General features: G+C 31.4%; 1 long non-coding RNA gene across 19 annotated transcripts; it reads left to right on the top strand.

The window, feature by feature from the left end:
• Nucleotides 1-5,335: 5,335 nt before the first annotated feature.
• On the top strand, nucleotides 5,336-25,076 carry LOC143237299 (uncharacterized). 19 transcript variants are annotated; one of them, XR_013019985.1, is made up of 6 exons: nucleotides 5,375-5,417; nucleotides 7,483-7,530; nucleotides 14,449-14,609; nucleotides 20,372-20,510; nucleotides 23,164-23,259; nucleotides 24,655-25,076. It is a non-coding gene; the product is annotated as an uncharacterized LOC143237299 (long non-coding RNA). The 19 variants fall into 19 exon arrangements; XR_013019984.1 differs by having other exon boundaries at nucleotides 23,164-23,298; XR_013019987.1 differs by lacking the exon at nucleotides 7,483-7,530 and having other exon boundaries at nucleotides 5,340-5,417; nucleotides 23,193-23,259.
• Nucleotides 25,077-25,093: the final 17 nt, after the last annotated feature.

Raw genomic sequence — 25,093 nt, 5'->3', positions numbered from 1 at the left:
TGGGGGCGTTATAATGTACGGTCAATCCCACTATTCGTTGGTAAAAGAGTTGCACAAGAGTTGGCGGTGGGTGGTGATGACTAGCTGCCTTCCCTCTAGTCTTACAGTGCTAAATTAGGGACGGCTAGCACAGATAGCCCTTGAGTAGCTTTGTGCGAAATTCCAAAACAAACAAAGCTTTGTGCGAAATTCAAAACAAACAAACAAAAAAAACAAACTAGTCCCCTGGACGGAATTTCGTAAATTCATAATGAATGAAAAGTTATCTAACGACATGAAGAATTGTCTCCCTTATATGTGACCAGATCAATGAAAACCATAAGATAAAATACTGATAAAACGCCTTCCTTTCCCCGTAGCGGGCTTAGAACCATAATTTGAAACAGCTTCTATCCAAGTGGAATCGTTTTAAAAATGGTCATATTAGAAGCATCTTTCATATATCTTCCCAAATGTTAATACAGTAGAAAATATGTAATTTTTACAATTTTGTTGTTCATACATTTCACTTTATACTTTGAGTACATAGATTAACAAGAATCTCAGGTTATACTTTTGTTGCTTAGCGACATGGCATAAAGTTGTTGTCGTATACCTATACCAAGTTAAGATTCATCCGTAACTGTGTCAATAGCGCAATAACTGTGAAAACACATGACTCATAAACAGAGTCAATAGAGTACAACAATTTCGAAAATGTTTTGAGATGGCTGCAATGATAAAGAAGAAACCTGTATTATATGTATATATCTACACACAACGTCTCTAGAAGCTGTTATCAAGTATCCATTTAAACCGACTACAATTTCCTTCTAAAAAATCAATACCATTAAATTTAAACGTTTCTTATAAGGTGGAAGATTATAGTGTAAAGTTTATAGCCTTAATACGTTATATTTATAACGGTGTCTAAACTTCACGCAGAACATCAGCATAAAAATGTATAGAAAGTAAGTAAATATATGTGACTGAAGGTATATTACATTCTTGTTATGTTCGTCTATTTGTGCTCTACCCACCACAGCTATCGATAGCCGGTTTCTAGCATTGTAAGTCCCAGACACTCGGTATGAAATGTGATGACATTTCCCGTTATCACAATACTTACTTCAGGAAGATGAAAATTCTGGACTTTTTTGGCCCTCTTCTCTTTTACACTTTTACATTTTCTCTTCTCGTCTCTATTAACAGACTGATCTTCATCTTTTTGTGGTACAAGTGAATATTTAATTTTTTTTTCTGTCATCTTTATTTGCATGGTCTTCTGTGTTCACTGATTTTACTGTTTTATATCCACAACAATTCCAAATAATGACACTACAAAAGAAAAGCGCTAATAAATAACATAGATGACTTAATTTGACTCTTATTCGTACATCAGTGTTATGTCAATTAAAAATGGAATATAATTATAATCTAGAAATAATAATATTTAACAACGACAGCCACAGGGACGTTCTCTCCCAGTGGAACGTCAGTAAGTATATAAACATATAACACTAAAATAGGCGGGTTCAGAATAAAATGTTATAGCTTAAGAGGAATACTTTAATAATTATTATGCTCGCTAATAAATTTCAATTTTTAGATCATATTAAAATAAACTGCAAATCATTAATTAGTTAAAGAACCTTTTCGAATGAAAATGCCTTTTATATTTATCTCAAGTACTCGAATTGTAATAGTTTAGGTTACCCATATTTTACACGTTTCAATTTCAAGTATTTCTACTGACACACACAGTACCTTATTGTATTTACATATTAAAAACAGGTTGAACAATAACATACGTACAAGGAATGTTTTTGATCAGAAGAACTTGTAATATTGTAAAAAGTGATCCACAATTTAAGCTTTAAGTGAATCTCCACACTTAAAATACACTTTATTGTAAACTAATGATGCTAATGTCCCCTTATATATTTCTTATTAATGCAAGCGTTTGTAACGTTTTGATTATTTATCATTCTAGTTAAAAGAAAGTAACTAATATTTTTTTATTTCTCAGCCCATTTAAATTCATTATTAAGTATATACACACATGGTTCAACTTTTATTAACATAGAAATTATATTAAGATCTATTCAACAAAACATAAAAAAATACTGTTTTGTTCTTGCCTTAAACAAATTAACAAAAGTGGTATTCCTACTGCAGCAGTTACCAATGGAATCGGATGTTCTAACATGGATGGTGCTGAAATGGAAAAATACAAGTTAAAAAAAAAGTTAGTTAAGTGCAATTTGTTTTTGTTATATGATAGTATTGGAGGAGGCTACGTTTCATTTGGTATACTTACAGTGAAAATAACAAGATAACCACAGCGTTCTGAGTTACTGGAATCGAAGAAGTTCCACTCTTCATTCAAACACGTATAAGTTTAATGCACATGGATAAAACAGTACGGGTAACGAAGTGTGAAGTATCACTTTAGATTTACTTTCTTCCTTGATAATCCAAGTAAAGATATTTACTTATATCTTATGACAACCAAATACACTGACTCTGTTTTCATATCAAATCGGAATGATCATTTGATGCGTCATGTGACTGACCACTATTACAGCAGATATATATATTCCTAACAAAGCAAAAGTAACGAGTTCTCAGACTTCCAAGGATATATGATTGTCGACACTGACTTACTAGCAATGTTTAAAGTGAATACTGTTTATATGTTTCACCATTCAAAAAATCTGTAATTAGTGTCTAAATGAACTACAAATAAAAGAGAATATATTAGACAACTATCGGTAACAATTCAAAGGTATAGTGCAAGTGAATACTGTTTATATGTTTCACCATTCAAAAAATCTGTAATTAGTGTCTAAATGAACTACAAATAAAAGAGAATATATTAGACAACTATCGGTAACAATTCAAAGGTATAGTGCATGGACGGTCTTTTTGTTGTAAACAAATCTAAAACTCTGCTCTAGTCAACCAGTTTTTGTAAAATAGTCAAGGTTTGAATAACACAATAATACTAGGAGGAAGAAAATACTTATGGCATACAATTACTGGTCCAAAAGCTTACTTTCAGACAACAGAAAAGCTCAAACTGTGAACAGTGAATTAGTGGGAATGATAGACGTGGTTTGGTGAATCGTACTTTACCTAAGTTGCTATGAGTGGTGAAATGGTAAGAGAATTATTATTTAGAATAGCAAATAATGTCCACAATGTATTGGAATATTATAAGAGATCGGATCTTCACACATTACTACATTTTTTACCTTCATGAATAAGGGATTGAAGAAATTTAATGGGAAGAAAGAACAACACGCGTCAACACAAACATTGTCACAGTAATATTTTTCCATCACGACATTTTGTCACCAACCTTTCCACACATATTGTCTCACGTTAAAGGTACGTTTTACGTAATCTTATATGTAGCATAACTTACTTTTCATTGGAGAAGGAACGTATGTTTCTTCCTCTGTTCCTGGTTGACTTGGATCTAAGAAAAAAGCTTGAAATGTAAACAATGCTAACTTTGGCAATTAAAAATAAAATAATGGATGAAGTATATAATAACTAATTTACTGCTTAGTTTGTTCAAAACAGTTTTTCCTTTTTCGATTTACTTAAAATTAGAATTCACAAATACTGATCACACATATAAACGCTTTAAAGGAAAGCACGACTTACAACACAGGTTATGTCTCAGTGTGAATCCTTCAGGACATTGGTGGTTTTCACTAGGTTGTACGCATGCTAAAATAAAGTATAAGATGGTTCGTAGTTCAAGGATTGTTGACATAAGAAATAATATTTTGCACTGTTTGTTTGGAATTTAGCATAAAACTTCATCATGGGATATCTATGCTCTGCCCATCACAGATATCGAAACCCGGTTTCTAGCATTGGAAGCACGCAGACATTTTGATGGACCACTAGGGGAATTTTGGACCTGATATGACACTTTAGGCTCATAACAAATTATTAACTACTTTTCTTCGTGAAAGATCATACATTGGAAATCCTGTAAGGTATAAACAAAATCTAACAAATATAGTTGATGGCTTATCTTGTTTTTTATCTATTGTATCGTAAGTCACATGAGATTTCAACTCAATGTATGTTCATAATTAATGATAAATAAGGATTTACAATGCTAAAGTTAAGGGTTCGATTCCCCTCGGTAGGTACAGTGGATATCCCTTTGTAGCTTTGCTATATGAAAAACGCAAATTTTGGTAATTAAAGGCCCGGCATGGCCAGGTGTGTTAAGGCATTCGACTCGTAATCTGAGGGTCGCAGGTTCGAATCCCCATCACACCAAACATGCTCGCCCTTTCAGCCGTGGGGGTGTTATAACGTGACGGTCAATCTCACTATTTGTTGATAAAAGAGTAGCCCAAGAGTCAGCGGTGGGTGGTGTTGACTACCTGCCTTCCCTTTAGTCTTTCACTGCTAAATTAGGGACGGCTAGCGCAGATAGCCCTCGTGTAGTTTTGCGCGGAATTCAAAAACAAACAAACAAATAATCGTAATTTAAAAAAATATAACATGACTGGACGGAAAATAAAGTGAAGCGTGAGAAAGAACATAAACAAAAAAAAATTAAAATTATTTACAAAATTATGTGTTTATTCTGCTTTACAGAATAGCGAGTAAACAACACGCAGTGCTGTATTTATTCTAGAAGTTTGTCTTTTTCATTAATATGTGACGTGTTTAATATTAACTTCCAACAAATGAAGATGTCTACCCAGATCAGAATTAAAGATATGCTCAGTAACAGATATAGTTAATAAAATAAGCTCTTCAAACTTTCTTATATCAAATCATAAGAATGTATCGTTTCATCGCTTGGATGTGAAAAGTGACTAAACAATGTCTCTCAATACTCGAGGCCTGGCATGGCCAAGCGCGTAAGGCGTGCGACTCGTAATCCGAGGGTCGCGTGTTCGCGCCCGCGTCGCGCTAAACATGCTCGCCCTCCCAGCCGTGGGGGCGTATAATGTGACGGTCAATCCCACTATTCGTTGGTAAAAGAGTAGCCCAAGAGTTGGCGGTGGGTGGTGATGACTAGCTGCCTTCCCTCTAGTCTTACACTGCAAAATTAGGGACGGCTAGCACAGATAGCCCTCGAGTAGCTTTGTGCGAAATTCCAAAAAAACAAACAAAAAACAAGACTTGTAAAGAAAACAACAAAACAAATTTCTAACATAAGGTTATCTCGTTTTCTGACTTCACGGAATGTGTAATTTCATTAATTGTGTTATGCTTTTGATTAAATTTATTCATATCAATGTATGTATTTAGTTATTGTATATAATAATAATAAACCAAAAATTATTTCGTAATAATAAATTTATATCTGCAGACGAGTTTGATTTTCAACATTTTCACACCTCAGGCTTAACGCGGAAACAATGGTGGTGAGCAGTATGTAGGTAGTTGGAAAGGTGATTTCATGGATTTTGGAAAATTAATGTACAATACTTAAATATATATCGAACTTATAACACTTTACATAAATTGTAGTAAAAATGGATGGAATCCGATTCATAATTTGAAGTTTTTTTTTAAACTTCTAAGCACTACCAAAATCGATTCTTATAAGCATTTACCTTCCAAGAAATGAGTGATGAAAATTGGTTTGTGTGCTTTTATATCCAAGTTTCTTGAGTATTCAATAACGCACTTGTAAACACCGGTATCAGAAAAATCAAATTTATAAATAATTAAATCACCCGTGGCTTTGTTTACCCGAATTTTATCATCATCTGTTGCTATTACACCGCATGGGCCAAACCAATAATACTTGAAAACATCAAAGGTGTAACTTTTGATCCCATAGCTGTCAGGGGCACACGGAAACACCTATGGGCGCCAAGTACAATATTTTCAGGTTTAAGTTTTATGTGTACAGGCATTGCGATTATTACAGCATATAATGCTATAAAATCAATGTTTTCAAAAGAACTTCATCGTCTCTATATCTTAAAAGTTTGCTTGCAGTAGTAACTTGAACGTTATGGAAAATGCCTCCTAATTATCTGTGTTGCTAAGATATTGTTTCATTGTTAATATTATAAATATTGTACACAATCAACATTATTTTCTTTCTTGCAGCTGACTCTTGGCAATGTGGAAGTTGTTTTGGAATACGTTTTGTTTTACTTGATATAAATCTGATTATCTTTTATCTTCAAAGGTATAACTTTTGATCCTATAGCTGTCAGGGGCACACGGAAACACCTATGGGCGCCAAGTACAATACTTTCAGGTTTTAAGTTTTATGTGTCCAGGCATTGCGATTATTACAGCATATAATGCTATAAAAATCAATGTTTTCAAAAAGAACTTCATCGTCTCTATATCTTAAAAGTTTGCTTGCAGTAGTAACTTGAACGTTATGGAAAATGCCTCCTAATTATCTGTGTTGCTAAGATATTGTTTCATTGTTAATATTATAAATATTGTACACAATCAACATTATTTTCTTTCATGCAGCTGACTCTTGGCAATGTGGAAGTTGTTTTGGAACACGTTTTGTTTTACTTGATATAAATCTGATTATCTTTTATTTTCTACATTTAACAAACAATCTGTTATTGCATATGAATATGTTTTTATGGTCTCATAAGCCTATCTCATCCATTATGCTCTGCTCTCCAGTTCCTCAGGTATTCTGTAAAAATCATGACAACAACCTGTCAGTTGTCTGTTTCCTTACAAAAAGGTATAGCAAATTTTATCACAGTGAGTTGTTTTTAAACACAAACGTCTTTCTACACGAGGAAACAAAATATTGAGGTTAATTTAATTCCAACAAATATGTCAGAAAGCAACTGTTGTTAGCTGGTGTGTGAATCAGCAAAATATATCAATTAGTGACTTCTTTTGTACTGTCAGTGCATAAGTATGGTAATAAATGACAAATGTTATAATATATATTACACCTCAATTAGAGAATTTTTGTTTCCTAACATTCTTTTCATGTGGTTTTGCCCTCTTAAGTGTGATGAATTTATCATCACATATCTACTTAATATTGATGTTTAAGTTAAATTTATATTTAGAAGTGCACATAATTTGTACTGTTAAATCAGTATTGCAAAATTCATGCATATCCACCAACACCGTAGAAATTTTTTGAACTTAAAATAAACAATTTATGTGTGTGAATGTAAACATTGGTGTATCATCTGTGTTGATGCATAAGCTGAACTTGAGAATCCCCTCACAGCTATAATTATATACAAGGAATACAATGTGCCATAAGACAGTATATATTGTGGGTTTGTTATGGTTGGTTTGCTGAAAACCCTGAAAGCTATAACCAATTGTTATAATGCTTATTAACTTTGGATAACTGACTAGGAGCATTTACAGATTTGAAAAATTACAAACCATTTGACTTCAGTGAATTCATGTTGGACAATTGTATTTTCACGAAAAAGAACAGAATTAATTGAATTGTCTCTATGCCAACTCAAAATTAATTCACTTGTCATGAATCCTCAGTGAGATATCAGGGAAGTTCCAGTCTAGATAGAAGACTCAATATTGTTTGTAAGTTCTTAAAACTTTTATACATAGATCATTGTATGTAATATCCATTATTGTAAATTGTATCATTGTTTTATCAAATGTATTTGTTTTAAAAAGAAACTGTATCATTCTTGGAAAGTATCATAGATTGGATACATACTGACATTTATTTATCTTCTAACTTATCATTTTACTCAGTTTCAGGCTATTGGAAGTTATAGCATGTAATAGAAGTTTATTTCAATGTAACAGTAGTTCTGATTAGCTAGATGATCAACATAATTTATTTTCCAAGGTTGACTCTTGGCAATATGGAAGTTATTTTGCAAAATACAGGTTTTTGTTTTATTTTACATAACATAAATCTGATTATATTTTATCCCCAACAATTAACAAACAAACCATCATCACACATAGACCTGTTTTTAAACTATGATCTCATGGGTGTATCTTCTAATCAACATCAATACCCTTTCATTTGTAGCTTACTGGTTGTTTGTAAGAAAATATGGATATGAACTTTACAGTTAAAAACTAGTTTCATACAGAGAATACTGAAGTGAAACTTTCAGTCTGAAATTATCTTATCAGTAGAGCTGGGTAATTAAATTGTTTAATCAAAAGTATAATGTCATTAATCAACTAATCAGACTTAGTGTTTCCATTCATTACTGTTTTTAGTTGTTTCTAGTATTTTAAATATTGTCATTATGATTTCCCATCATGTTAAATTAATTAAGGTTGTATGGATTCATGTATGTCTATCACAACTCGTAAAGGTAATTAACTAATTAAAATTACTGTTTTCCTTTTTTTTTCAATTATTGAAACATAAGTACTTAGTGTGTAAAAATTAATTGGTTAGCAACTTGAATATAGAGATCAGAAATGGTTACAAATTGCAAAAAACTCAATTTGGAAGGTATCAGAAAAGAATTGACAGTTGTCCATTTAGCATCTGAGTTATTTGGAAACACTGATTATAAGTGGAAAATGTTTAAATGTTAAAGATAAATATATTCCTTATAGAAAGACAAAAAAAAAGTGGCTGCACGCAAAAAAACAGAGTTATGTCAAAAAGGTATAAGGAATAAAATTCAAGAAAAGTATAACAAATTTAAGAAATTTAAATTGGATGTTATGATAAGAAAATTATAAGATGATAAAATTGTGTTTTATCATAACAAGGCTACATTGGGCTAATTGCTGTGTCTACTGAGGGGAATTAAACTATTGGTTTTAGCAATATAGATCCAAGGACTTACAGCTGTCCCAGCAGGGAAAAAATTGTAAAAGATGAAGATAATTGATCAAACAGAAGAGGAAGATATCAAAGATTGGTTCATTTTATTTGAAATTTTACTTAAAGCTACAAGAGGTCTAGGCGCACTAGTTGTCATATCCACCCACTGCCAACTCTTGGGCTACTCTTTTGTCATTGAATAGTGAGTTTGACTTTCATATTATAATGCCTTCACTGCTGAAAGGACAAGTATATTTGGTGGAACAGAGATTAAAACCAGTGACCTTAAGATTGCAAATCAAGCTCCCTGACCAACTGGCCATAGCAGGCCCAAGTATAAAACAGGATGTATGAAAGAAAATGGGTTAGCTGAATATGCAACAATTAACAATGAGGATTTATTTCAATACATCAAGGGTAAACAAATGTAGGGATGGAAGTAGGACCTATTAGGAGACATCTGCCACACTCTAGTGGTGCAGTGATATGTATGCAGATTTATAACTCTGCAATTTGAGTTAGCAGAGCATAGTTAGCCCACTGTGTTGCTTTGTGCTTAACTTCAAAAAAATCACAGTTGCATTATTGTATTATGCTTTGTGGAAAGTCTGGTAAGAGATGTTATGTACCATCATATGACAAGGTTTATAATTTTATTTCATGTAACAAAAATTGGTTGATGATGATACTGTCATTGCAGTCTTTTATGCAATGCATTATTTTAGATTATGGTCATGAAATCTGCTCCATCTGTAACATTTGAAGTGTCAAAAGCAAAAGTTCCTAATATTTTAATGTAAATACATTAGTTTTGATTAAAAACATTGATAAAAAATTTTCAACAATAAACTGGCAAGTTCTGATGTCAAAATTTATTCCCAAGAAACCATTGTCAAAAAAGTTGTTCTGTCCACAGTGCATCTTTGAATAACTTTTTTTTTTTCCAGCTAGCTTTGGTATTGGTTTTGTAATTGGTACATTTCATCCAGTTATACTACTGCATCATAATGTTTTCTGGAATTATTGTGTTACTGAATATCCATTCCAAATCAACAGTATAATTATTCTTTTCAATTTTCTCTTCATAAAACTAAAGTAGATACTTATACCTCTTGATTGGGTCTGTGGTAATAATTTTAAATTAAATATTTGATAAATTCATACCTGAAAAAATACAGGATAACATTTGGTGTTGACAGAGAAAATAAGCATGGCATAAAAATGTTGCTTATATTTTATCAAGTACTTTTACTAACCTCTAAAGTCATTTTCTCATAATAAGTGTTTCTGTATCAAATGCCAACTTGAGTTAATTTCATCTTCATCATCAACATGGTGCAAATGTTTGAAATTTTCTTGGTACATGGTCAAATTCTTTTATTCTTTTGCTTCTGGAAAGAGCATGAGGTTTTACTATTCAGCAACTAACATTTTGACTATTTAATTTATATATTTTAAATGTTTATCAGTAATAACTACTGTGCTAAGTAATGTAGTAGAATAATTATTATACAGTAGAAGATAGCAGAATGTAACTTGTAAAAATCATATTGAATAAAATATGTTTTTCAAGCTGATATTTTCCTTATATTTATCTATTGTTCTACTTTCAAAACAAGGATGTCATTATTAAAAATTCATAAATGGGTAAATGTAAAAATTCAATTACATTCCATTAGAGCCACAAACTTGTTTAAAACTTCCCATAATGATATTTGTTTGAGAAGTCAGAAACTTTTATCCCAATGCTTGATTAAGTCTTTAGTCTACACAATATCCACCTTCCCATATTATTTTTATTGTTTATTTTTTTTATTTTAATAAAGTAAAATAAGACAGTTATATTGCCACAAATTTCTTACTTTTTCCTTAATATTTTAAATGTGATGATAAAAAGTGTTAATAGCCAAACTTACAACACCTACAAGAAATATTGTTATCAAGTGTCTGTTTTGTAAACACATTTACACGTTCTACATGGTTACTTAACATAAACCTCAATTATAACAAATTTGTTAAATTTTAATAAACACATAGAATCAGGCCACCTGCTGGGCCTTCCCATCTCTTTTGAGGTCCACAAGTATGGGAGCCATAGTGTGTCGTAGAGAAGATATAGATAATGAAGTTTATCCATTTTTCTCTTCTTGATGTAACATGAGCTGTAAGTTTAATGCTCTTTGTAGCAGCAGCAGTACAACACAGTAAAATGTGAACAGTTCATTTATGTGACAGCCTTTAAATAGTGTACTTATACATTTTGTATAGGTGTATTATTTATTATAGATGTTATAAGTTTCACTATTTAACTTGCTTATTTTAAAAATCTTTTTATCACCACTTTTAAAATATTAGGTAAAATTAAGAAATTTGTGGCTAAATAACTTTTTTTTTTGTCTTACTCAAAACAATAATGTTTAAAATTGGGAAGGTGTGTGTTGTATAAACAATGTTTAATCAAGCATAGGAATAAAAGTTTCTGGTTTCTCAAACAAACATTACTATGGAATGTTTTAATCAAGTTTGTGGCTCCAATGGAAAGTAATTGAATTTTACTTTTACCTGTTTATGAATATTTAATAATGGCTTTCCTCTTTGAAAGCAGAACACCAGACTGATGAAAGGAAAATAAAAACATGTATTATTTCACATGATTTGTGCAAGTTATACCTAACTCTGTAATTCATATGATAAAATTTGTTTTACTGCATCATACTTTGATGAGTCTTTTTATAGGCAAAGCAAATTTATTACTTTCTCAGTCATAATTTACATAAACTATATATTTGACTACTGTATTGAAATATCAAAATGCAAAAAATATGTTTGATAGTTTTTGTGACATAATAATTGTTCTGTTATAAACATTGGCACAGCATTTATGACTTACAAAGAAACATTTATAAAAATTTAAACTACATATAACATAAAGGTGCATTGTGGACAGAGCAAATTTTTATAATAGTTTTTGGGATAATAATTGATATATAATACTTTTTAGGAATAACAATTGACATAAGGCCTTGTCACTGAATTGCTGAAAAGTGTTTTTACGGGGTGTCCTTGTCTAAAGATAATGTATTTATATCAAAATACTGAGAATTTTCACCTTAGACATTTCAAATGTCACAGATGGAGCATATTTTGTTACCATAATATAGAAGATAAAAAAAAGTTCTTACATGGAAAATTTGTAACTTCATGGTCAATTTTGCTATATTCAAGAAAATTCCAAACTTTGTTATAAATCATCTTTTATCAAACTGTTCATAAAGCAGAATTTAATAATTCGGCCATATCATAATCATCAGATATAAGTCTTTCTTTAATGAATATGTTTATCTTGAATACTTAAACTGTTTCCACATTTGATCAGTGTCTTCAAACAACTCAGATGCTCAGCTCAGAACTGATAGTTTTTGTCCCATCCTTTGCAAATTAGATTTTTTGCAATTTGTAACCAAAATATAATTTCTAATATTCATATATAAGTTGATAATAAATTAGTCATTGCACTTTTAAGTGATTATGCAGCAAATATGTCTAAATAATTAAAAGATGGTAAGATAATTTCTGGCTGAAAGTTTTACTAGAGTATTCTTTGCATTAAACAAGTTTTTGGCTACAATGTTCATATCAGTATTTACTTACAAACAACCAGTAGACTCCAAATGAAAGGACAGTGATGTTGACTGCAAGATAGACTTGAGTAATCATAAATTAAAAAGACGTCCACATGTGATAATGGTTTGTTTATTAAATGTTGGAGATAAAATATAACCAGGTTTATGTTATTTAAAGTAAAACAAAAGGTATATTGCAAAACCACTTTTATGATACTAAGAGTCAACCACAGGAAACAAAATAATGTTGATTACTTAAGTATTTGAAAGGAATGCAACATGTTTCATTTCAATGTTGTTGGGTAAAGAAATAAATGAAAGTAAATGACAATCATCTTTTGAAATAAAACTATTTTCATTGTTGACTTTTGACATGTATATTTGTAATATGCCTTTTGAGTACTTTGGGCATCCTTATATGTAGAGTCTAGAGACTATGATATTGAATATTGTTATGAAAAATTAAATTCAGTTCATTCAGGCATACACTTCTTTTTAAAAATGTTATAACCATACTTTCTTTTTTCCAGTGTTTTGGTTACATGTAGTCATATGGCAAGTTATAAACAACACTATTGTAAACCAAAAGTATCCACCTGTATATATATCTCCCCATGATAAATTGAAGTACTCCAAAAATATTGCTGTTTTGCAAACATTAAAACTGAACAGTAATAAATAGGGCAAATAACTGCAGAGGAATTAAGCAGTGATTGTTATATAAAGATTCCACAGTGTTCCTTAATAACAAATCAGAAATAGGCTGTTTAAAATGGAATAACATCGAAACAAATTAAAATCCAATGAACAAACATTAAAATGAACATAGCAAAGAGAAAGGTCAAGTAGACACTTATAACAAGTTGGCTATTTATTTCATTCCTTTTCTTGTAATTATGCTTATGTTGGTCAAACAAAACAATCCCTTTCAGTTAAAGGAACAAGAACAGGAGCATATCCAGGATGAGAGGGTAGAGTGTTTATTTGTGGTTAAGCACAAATCTCTCCAACAGATTATTCATTCCATGTTCATCACAGGCATTAAAACTAAAATTTTAGTGTTATAAGCCTTCATACTTACTACTGAGCCACTGGAGTTAAGAAGAGGTCAAATGATCAAGCCAATATTCTGAAAGTTCTTGAAGGTCCTCTGTTTCTCTCTCTCTCTCTTTTTTTTATAAACACATGATTTTATAAAGTTTTGATTACTTGCATTTAACATATTTCAATCTAGGCTTAAGCTAGATTATTTGTATAGAAGAGAAAGTCCACATTTGGTTTAAATATTCCATGTACACTACACACACAAGGATACATTCTATTGTGCAAGCCAAACTCTTGGAGAAGGCTACTGCCATTCAAACGTGTTTGAAAAATTGGCCTTAGCATTACACGTTTTCACACAAAATTAAATTTGAACAAAATTGAAAATCCAAAGAAATATTTAAAAATATACAAAAAAAACCAAAAAAGTGAGGGCATTGAAATTGATTTGCAATGGAACATTATTTTAGTTTTTTTTCTTCTTCTTCTAATCAGCTTTTAATTTTATATTTCATAACTGTTAGAGAATGTTGACCCTATTGGACCAACTTGAACTTAAAGGTAAAAGACACGGGAAACATTTTATTACCTCTGTTGAAAATGAACATCTTGGTTGTCAAAAGGAATCGTTTTGTTATGTTTTGTGAATTAATTAGTCATATTTGCATTATTAATCTCATGGGTTATTACTGACTGATACAATGTCAATGTAATTGCATTAGTTTTTGACTTTTAATTAATGCACAAAGTTACACAGTATACATTCTTTTCTAATTGTAGGTATCAAAACATGTTTTATTATTTTCATTTTATGAGCCATAAACATATCACTGAACTATCAGGAGCTAGTCATTACTTGAACAGTAAACATGTCTGTAGTAAATCAAAGTAACAACTTTGTTCTGAAAGTGGTAAGTTTTGTTTGTCTTAAACTGAGAGTACTTTAAACAATTCACAGATTGAAAGCAGGTTTGAAAGATTCAGGATTGGATATAAATAGTCTTCATACCTTCTTCCTTGACATTCCAGTGAGAAGAAACAGTTTCACCATGGTTACAGGAAGTGGACTATACCCAAATGTCCTGTTGCTGTCATCAGTGGCTTGACAGTGTTGCTGTTGTTGAAAGTGCAATAGACATGCTTCCAGCAGTTAACTTTTACATATCTGTAACTGAATCTCGGAGAAACAGGTAAGTTGGCCTGTTGAGATAAACTGCTTCATGCTAAGCTTGCTTGTTTCATTTCTGTTGCCAAGCCTTTAGAACACTTAATTATATATTAAACAGAGTTATACTTTTACTTTTAGCACAAGATACAGAGAAGCTTATAATAACAATCTTAAGGAGATTTTATAAACAAAACAGTTTAAAAGATGCAAACAAACACTTATAAATTTGCTTGGTGCAGAGATAGAAAAGAATTGCAATCATTTTGAAGCAAGGAAAATTGACACTGGTTTTGTTGGAGAAACATTGGTGAGGGTACTTCGTTCTATCAGTACAGTGTATAGTATTAGTGACCATACAGCTCTAGAATTTTAGGCCACTGTGCAAACAATTTCTGCTATCAGTGGTCAAACACTTGTTAGGTAAAGCTCTTCTTTTAAACACTGGTTCATAACTTGTTTTGCCTTGATCTTAACTTATAAGGTTTAAAGTGGAATTGTGTGCAACAAAATTTAAGTTTATACTACAATCCTTTAAAGGAGCCAACAGAGTGACTATTGAAGATGGTGATGAAATCACGCAGTACCAAAAATCCTATTTTGCCTTGCCACTAGGAATGGCTCATTACTAAAACGACTTCATACTGATCAACCAGAATACCTAGATCTGTTTCTTCCATAACACAATTAAGAGTAATCCTGTCACAATTGTAATTATAATTCAAGTTGTGATATCTTGCAGGAATTACTGTACATTTATTAAAATTAAAAGTCATTTCCCATTGATTTTCTCAACTCAACAAATTCTCCAAATACTTTTATAAGGCAGTAGTACTCTCCTCACATCCAGCAACATGGAAAACTGAAATATCATCAGTTAATTTAATTAATCTGTTAACTTCCTTCATCTTTGTCATTTATAAAAAATCCAAAAGAGTGAGTGCCATAACCTGAAGCCTTAAAGTATCCCACTCGTTACATTGTTCCAATTTGACTGAACTCCATTTGTAACAACCCTCTGCTTTCTTCCATCTAGCCAGTTTTCTTTCTAAAGAACCAACCTAATCTGCAGAGATACCTTTTTAACAAACCATTTGTGTGACTTTTTTGTTTTTAAGAACATACATATAAAGTTTTCTTCATTACATCTTGTTACATTTAATAAAAACAAAGCAACCTGTCATTTCAACCAGTAGGTCTTGTTACATTTTCGAGATGTGGTAGTTTTAATTTTACCAAAATTTCATGCATGTGTAATACAGAAGTCTGCATAAATGTAACTACTGTTTTACAAGTAAGCAAATGGAAATGAATTCATTTATAATGAGTTTTATTTCACCATAAAAATTAGAACAGTTTTACCATTATTTAAACAAAAAATTTTATTCATCCTTTTTTATTGGCTTTTTATTGCAACATTTGTAAGTGAAGATTACTTCTCTTACCCTGGTCTCTCACTTTGGATGGATCATTCCAAATGATGAAAACACTAATGCACCAGAGAGGTTATGGTTATAAGCTGTACCTGCTAAACTGCAAATAGAAATATATAAGATCTGGTTTTGGGACTTCCATTGTACAAAGTGATTAAACTGCAGTGGTGGTTTATGAAACTTGTTTCAGAAAGGGTGAACATTTTACCTTATATTTTAAAATTGTTGCAACAACATTTGGAAATTTCTCACTTGTTATTTTCTTCTCTTTGAAGCTCAGTTGTTTCCCTTGTAAATTAGTTGCAATTTATTGACTAAGTAATGAATATAAGAGCTCCATTTACATTTTTCAATTTTTCCTTTGCATAACTGTCAAGCATCTTACTGTCCAAATCTTTACCAATATTGTATTCATCATTCTGAACCTTATTTAATGTAACAGCAATGTGCTTTGATATTTTGAACATATCTTTAATGTAGCATTGTATAATGTTGTTGTGCCTTATCTCAAAATACAATTAATAAAGCTAATGAGCTCAAATATGGTTTCAAGTAATCTGCCACTGTAATTCAGTGGACATCTGTGACATGGCAAATATAGAACTACCACCTTCTTCATATGCAGCAGTAGCTGTGTGGTTATTTATAAATTATTTCATTATTTCAGTGTATGTTCTTTAATATTCTGTATTTATAGATCTTTAGCCAGGAGATTTAGTGTATTAATTGAACAATCATAGCTAATTTATATATTGTCTTTATTTCTCAGTAATCTTTATTTTATGTATCAAAACTATAAATGAGTAGTTTTAAATTAATTTCATTACTACAGTAAAACTTTACAACTGTACAGTATTTGCTTGTTGGTAACTAGTTCACTTACATATACTAGCTATGTAACATTTTTGTTTGTAAACTGTGTAGTGCTGTATGGAAACAAGTGTAGATGTTAAAATAAGTATATTTATTTATATAAAAAATAGTACTATATCAACTGTATTTTGGTCATAAACAGTGAGAAGAATATATTATTTTGATAAGATATCTTACCTTCACTCACAGAATATCTTTTCTTGACTAGTATTGCTCTCTATCAGCACAAATGTTTAACATATGCCATTATCCTTTAATATCCTGCTTCTGCATATTCAAATGATCATGGAGCAGCTTTTCACTAATGGAAGCTTGTCATAACTCCTATTATAACCAACACTCTTTCAACATGTGCACCAAATCACTTCTTAATTGGAAGTGGTACTGCACATACATCCTATTTTTTGCTCATAGATTTGTCTGTATTTTCAGTTATTCTCGCTACTTCATTTTTCTTTACTCTTTGTTCAACTTTTGCATTTTGGTATTTTACCAGTTTTTCAAAAATGTGTGGCTTTTCAGGGATATTTTTGTTTTTATATTATGGATTTCACTCTGTGGCAAGTGGAGTCTGACCTGTATACTTTATTTTTGGAAAGCACTCTCCATCCTGTGGCAATACTGGTTGTCAGTTACATTGTAGTCTTTCCTACTGCAGACCTGATTTAGAATTCCAGATGCCTCCAAGTTTTTGTTGATATACCCTATCAATGTGGTAGCTCTGCTTTTCAATATAGAATTTTAAGGCTGCTTGTTACACTGTTTCCAGTTACTTGGTCCTCTTGAGTTTCCAATGCTCATTTTTTCAAGCTTTATTATAGTGGAGTATGAGAGCTCTTACCAGTTCCTGAGTGTTGTATCATGGAGGCCTGTTCTCCTGCAATGAATCACACCATTTATTTGAGAGTAGAGGGGTGGCATTATGCATGTTTTGATGGCATGTGGAACTTCCTAGTACTGACCTGATGTACAATTTAAGATTGCATCTATTTTATATTGTTGCACTGTGCTATATTTTTTTCTCTATCTTGATGTTGTTCTTACTTTGGAACTGATGATCAATCCCAGATGTCACCAGGTTTTAAATGAAGCATTCCACCATGTCATGTATATATCAAACATCTATAATTGCAGTTTGCCTCTCAGACTGAGATGTTTCTCCTAACTATTGCTGGATCTAGGGTTGGAAATGGTACAGCTAAGTAAGTTCTCGTGTGCTGGCTTGTTTCTTTCCTCCTACCGTAGAGTGAATGACGAATGCCAGTAGCCAACAGGTTTTGGATTGGAGATGCACCTCACCTTTGTGGTTCCTTTTCCTACCATTGGCTGGATGTCAGTTCCTGGCAGATCTTGTGTTGTTTGTAGCTGGATACTGCATATTTTCTCACTTGTTTACAACCAGTTATCTTCCTTGTACTGCAGACCAAAAGTGCTATGCTTGTTTCTATCAGGTTTATACCATCTTGCCTGAGCTTTCCACCTTCATGCAATCTGCTGGGTGCCAGTTTTAAATAAACCTGGTGTTGGTTGGGTTGGATATCATGCAAGTGATGATGGATTCTCATGTGGAAGCTCAACTTCTTTACGAATTCCCATTTCAAGGAGAAAAAGTAGGCATTCCTCTACCTACTGCAGATCTGATGTAGCATTCCAGATACTGTCTGGTGTTGCTTGAGATTGAACTATCACTATCCTAGCCACTCAACACCCAGGAGTCCCATTCATTGATTATACATGTTCTGGGATTCCTTCATGTTTCAAACTTTTAAGTTCACAGTAGTGTCATTAAAGAGTGAAGAGTATACCTGAATCAGGTGTGGTGTTATCTCCCACTGAGGTGCATTGTTTTTGCTTTTAATTTCATGCCTTTTGGTCTTTTTGAGCACTTTTTTTTAGGGGCATCCTGTTTCTGTATTAGACTTTCACCAGTTCAGTGTGGGATTTTATTTATTTTGTTTTAGGAGGTAAGATATCATATGGGAAGCTAGGATTTCCTACCCTGCCTCCTCATGTCCAATGATATATGGTGTAGGTCTTCTGATCGATTTTGAAGTGATTAATGAGTGCAGATTCAGAGAGCTGCTGCATGATCTTGTGCATTAAGCATGCATGAGCAGGAGATACAGGGTTAGTGATATGTCTTGAAAATTTGAGCCAGTAGAGAGCAGTACTAGTCAGGGAAAGCTAGTTTGTGTAAGGAGGTATCTATCAGAAATACATTATCAGTGTAGGAAAATACTAACATAAATTTTCACTTTAACAAGATAAAATACATTATGAAAATAACTGAAGAGATGAATATCCATAATCCTGTTAGCTTGGTACTATAAAAATTAATCACAACAAACATTTATACATCTTTATTTGTATAGTTGGTGAAATTGTCTTTTCATAAAATTTGCTTCCAGTATATTAAAGTCTTGATCTTGCTTGGCTTTATTTATATGTATACTGTAATATCTTTTACACAGCATGGTCTTATGATCTTTCTGAAGACCATGCTGTGAGTGATACTTTTCACATAAACCATTGAGGTTGCTCATAAATGATGCTGATCATGTCACTACAACTTAATAGAGTAATGTAGAGAAATTCAATATTTTAAGAATTTAATATTAGCTCTTGTGCAAATATTATGTTGTGTATTGATATATGTACTCTTATGTATTTTGTATTTAAATTATTAAAAATTATTGCTTTTACAACTGATCTGGAGCTTATTTTCATTTGATGTGTACTTTTTGTGAGAAACTATCTAATACATATTTTTTACTGAATTACTTCAGCAGTAGTGTTATCATGCATTGTGTTTTAATGACTAGAAATGTAGCAGTTCAAATATATGTAACAAGGAACTTGTTACAAGTCATTAGAAAAATAGATAATTTTTTCATTTTGTTTATCTTGACATTACTCAAATTTTTTTATAATTATGTAAAAAGATCCAGTAATATGTAGTAAACAACCATAATTAGCTGCATATATAATATTATAGAAGTGTAGTTTCTTTATAGACTTGCAGAATATGCTAAACTTTATAACTAGGAAGATCGTTTTTTTATCGAGAATTTTCAAATTTTACTTATAGTTTATTTTAATCAAGTTCTGAAGCTTCAAAGGTTAGTTTATAGGGTAGGTTGAATTATTTTCTCCACAACTAATTTTCATAGATACTGTTAGGGTGCAAACAGACTGCATAACATTTAAATTACAATAATAGAAGGGTTGAAGTTGTATATTAAACATTTACACTGTACATGGTTGTTGTTGATGATGTTCTATATTTAATTATATTGACTGAATACATACTTCAGTTCATTACATTTTCATTCAGATTGTTGTAGCATGAAATGCAATGTTACGTACTTACAGTATTTCTATATTACCATTAACTTGTTTATGCTAGTTATAAGACAAAAATTACATCCCTCTTATGCTGATCAAATCAGAAACTTGTTAAAGATGCAATGTGTTTATGCAGTTTTAACAGTTCTTACAACTGCCAACTTTATGGTGGAACATTTGGTATAGAAGTACTCCATGATATGCACTGGACACTGCTGCTTCCCTCACTTTGATACAGGTTGAAGATTGTTAGCCTGAGGATTGAAAAGGAACATGTAAGTGATCTGGGAATGAGGGATTTTGTAACAATTATCAGGGAATATGTAAATTTATTGTTTATATTTTATGTTAAAAGAAGAAGGCTTTGAGTTATAATAGCAATATAAAAATGTAAATATTTATAAATAAGGACTTGAAACTAATTTTATTGTTATTAATTTTTATAATTTTTCTTTTCTAAGAGTTGCATTAAGAAAAGTTGCAATCTCTGATCTGTGTTAATGTGAACTTACCTCAGAGTTTTAAGTTTGGCTGGAAAACTCTGTATTAAAATAACTGATATTGGATGATACAATAGAATAATGAACATTGTGTTAGAAGTTATTAGAAATTTCAAGACACTGAAAATCATTACATTAATTGTTAAGTAATTTATACAATGTTAATATTTCTCTTTTATTATTTTGCATACTTCGTGTTTATTATTTTAGAAATATGCTGTAGAAAATTTCAGTTAATTAAAATGTCTTGTAGGGTTTAATATGACTGTAAAGTTTATTATAGGTATGTTTGTTATGCCACATATGTAATAGGTTTAAGAAGTTAAAAAATTATATAAGACATTTAGAATTGTAATGTAGTTCACAAAAACAGAGTAACAGTTATGATAGCATTATCAGTTGACCAAGGTTACAAAATGAAATTGAAATAGGAAATCTCTCAAGATGGATTCTTCTGTGTGGTTTGGAGACTTCTAGTGAAGGATATTTATTTTAGTTTACCTCCTTTGGGATCTGAACATCAGCCCATGCATGTGCAGAGTATGGAGACCTGTGAAGAGGGGAAAGAATCCTGGTTGATGAATAGTATCTGGAGTACTGCAACACACCACTTTGGCCATGAGTTCCTTTCAATGTGTGGCCCTTCTAGGGTCAGTTTCCTAGTCCTTTTGGTCTAGAGTCAACTGAGTATCAGAGTTGGGAATTCTGAGCAGGTGTTGTAGACATTGTCTGATGCTGGTGTTTGGGTACAGTGCTCATGAATCCCTGGCATTGGTATAGTGTCCTTGTTGGTATTGTAATATGTCCCTTCATGAGACCCCAGGGTTGATAGTGTCAGAGGGCACAAAATATTTTTCCTTTCCTTATTTGGTAAGTGACTACGTACAGAAACCTATGTTTCTAAGTTTACATTCCTATACTGTCAAATCCTTAGGGCAAATGTCACATGTTTTGTCCAGAACAGATTAAGGGATTTGCTGTCCCTCTCAAGTCAGACAAGAAGTTAAGTTCTTGAGACATCTTGATTGAAACATTTATGCCACATCTTAGCAAACTCCTTGTGAAGTCAAAATTCCTATTGAGGTTATCCCCCATGCTATTTTGAACTCTTCATGAGGAGTTATTGTTGAGAGAGCTATTAAAAAACATTTTAGAGTTGGAGATACTCACTGGTTTCTCTAGCAAAGGAATTTCTGCTTTACGACACATCTCCACTTTTGAGGACAGAATTATGTAACTGACCAGTGTTCTAATTTTGACATTTACATCACCACATCATCATGCTTCTATCAGGAGATGATATTTCTACTACTAGAAAATATAGTCATATGTTCCTTACCTTCTGAGATGTTTCCAGTGTCAAAGGTGTAAACATACAAAGTTATAATCTTGTCATAATTCTTTGTTGTGTGCCTGTTGTGGTTGCAAAGACCTTGATACATACAGTTGTCAACTTGACCCTTACTGCATCATGGTGTTTCTTATCCCTCTTTTCCATTCTTGCCTTATGTAGGTGAAAGAGGTACAACATTTTGTATTGTAAACAACATTACTTAACTAGTTGCAGAACAGTTATTAATTCACACTTTTTGTCACTTGAATCTGCTTCTACTGACAGAGATATGCATAAATAACTCCAGATTACAAGGAGGTCAAGAGATTCACAGATAAAATAAAATCAGTGTGTTAATGATTTATTCCTGAATTACTATGTGTTTTATTAGTTGTCAGCATTTATAAAGGCTCTTATTTTTTCCACCAATCTACAGTTACATTTTAAATAACAGTCTCAATAAATAATTACACTTTATTATACTACAAACTGTTAATTTACTGTCATACATTAGATAGGTCAGTGGGTTCAGTGTTTAGTAACTCAAATGGTATAAGGGTGTCAGAGAACACGTATTGAATTTAATAGTTATAATGACATCAGTTGCTGGAACAGCTGGTTGTAAAAGACAGAAGTTATTCTCTGTTAATATTGTTATTCAGTATCTTCACTTAACTGTCTTTGTATTTCTTGTAAAAAACAACAAACAAACAAAAAACATGACCTGAATTACCAAAAAGGTATATCAAAATTTAGTGAGACTATTAACTGTAAAGACTAGGTGATATTCTGTTCTACTAAAGAGAACACTTCATTAGTTTTTGGAATTCTTTATCTGAAATAAGCTTGTGAAGTATGTTTAATTTGTATGTAGTACATATCCAAAATATATATTCATCAGAGGTTAGTAAAGTTTGGTCTTATTAAAGAAAGTAAATATTATATATTTATTTTATGCATGTGTTTTTGTAAGCTTTCTATCCATCAAACTGCAAACAAGAATGGAAATTTTATGAAGCTAAATTACAATTTTGAATCTTTTTCTTTTGATAATGTCTAATATGAACTGTTTGTTTCTTTCTGTAATGTGAGCAGATTTGATGCTACCTATTTGACTTCAAAAGGTATGAAACCAAACCTGATGTGGATCCCTTAGAAGGTTTAACAGAGGCTGAGGAAACAGTAGAAGATGTATGTAGAACTGTAGAAAGATGTTTAGGATGATGAAATGTGGGTTGTGTTAATGTGTGTTTTACTTGTAATAACTTATTTATTTTAACTGAATTTTTATTATTAATAACTTTATACTGATAATATTGTAGTCCTCCAATGGTAAGTTTCTTGAAATCTATAACGTAATGTTCTCTATAGTAGTTATTTTATAAATTGTAAAGGGATGTTTTAATTGGCACTTGAAAGAAACATACATTGCAAATAAAATAAAGCAACTTCAAACAAATATTTATCTTATTATGAAATGGAAAGAAGAGGTCTCACCCTGTGTTCAGAACATCAGATAACTGGAAAAACATTGCACTAGTAAACAGAGTCATCATTCATTAATGTTCAAATTTTTTAAACGCAAAGAACAAAAACATTTAAGTTATGTAGCTAACAATGGTTTTCAAGTAATATTAACACCTTTTGTGGTTAATGAAAGGAGAGTTGAAAAATAATCTATCTATATATATATATATCATTGTAAAAGAAATAATGGTGTGTGTAACTACTTCTTATTGACAAGTTAGTATTCTTATGTTAGCTTTTCTTGAACTATGTTCAGTCTAACATGTTTCTGACAATTCAACAGGAACTGATATAGAAATACATTACGTTTAATCCTGTTAACAGGTCGTTAACGTCTATTGATGTGTCAAACAGTTTTACCAAATTTAAATATTTTTCATGTTGCACAATCTTAAGAAGATAAACAGCCACTACCAAGTTAAGCATCAGTTTTTTTAGTAAATATGAGACATACTAAACAGCTAGTACAAAATGTAAACATCAGTTCTTGTTTAACAAACTTTACACATACAATTGGTACTACTTCTGAGCAACAGTTCCTGTTGAACAAAAATGACACATGCTAATCAGCTGTTATCAAACTTGAATAGCAGTTATTATTGAACAAACTTTATGTATATTAAACAGCTGTTTCTATAAAACAATTTTGGGACTTGTTAATGAACAGTTTGTAATCACCTGTTAAATTTGTATTGGCTTAGCTGAGTTTAAATTAATTATTACAGATACCATTCTCAGATCCTTTTACACAGTCAAGATACATGTACTCAGAGAATATAATATGGCTCTGATTGCTTGGTATAAAAAATTTATGTTTTCTTAAAGTTTTAACATTGTGAATATGGATTAATAAAATAAGTATAAGATTGAGTCATCATGAGTACCTTACCATAATTGTCTTACATCTAATGTAAGATATACATACTTTATATTTTAATTAAATCTCAGCAGTCTGAATTAAAGAAGTGTAACTAGATGGACTGTTTTCAAAAAGTCATAATAATTTGATATATCATTGTGTTTCATATATTTATTTGTTGTATTATTTACTACTTGTAGTGCCTTTCAGATCAAGAGGAAGGAGCAAAATGAATAAGATTCTCACTAAAGGCATAACATAAAATTAGTTTTGACTACAGAAGTTGTGAATGTATACACACTATATTGAAAGTTTGAATCATTAAATCAAAAACTATTTTACATTACTAAAAAGAAGTCACATGATTGGTCATAATGACCTGGATCATATTGAGAGAATTTATTTAAAAAATGTGAAAAGTGAATGGGATAATTTAATATGAATTTTATAACATTTACATTTGGTGGTTTCTGGAGATGACTTGGTGAATTTGTCATGACTTATTTTTTAACACTGTTATTCACGTGACAAAATTAAAACCATGTAGCTTGTATAATAAAGTTACAAGAAAGAGGCTTCATCAACACTGTGAGATAATAAATTATGTTTTTATATTTGGTTACGGTTTTGTTAGCATTC

Source organism: Tachypleus tridentatus, chromosome 13 (genome assembly GCF_004210375.1).
Source record: "Tachypleus tridentatus isolate NWPU-2018 chromosome 13, ASM421037v1, whole genome shotgun sequence".
NCBI lineage: Eukaryota > Metazoa > Arthropoda > Merostomata > Xiphosura > Limulidae > Tachypleus > Tachypleus tridentatus.
This window is presented reverse-complemented; position numbering and strand designations above follow the sequence as displayed.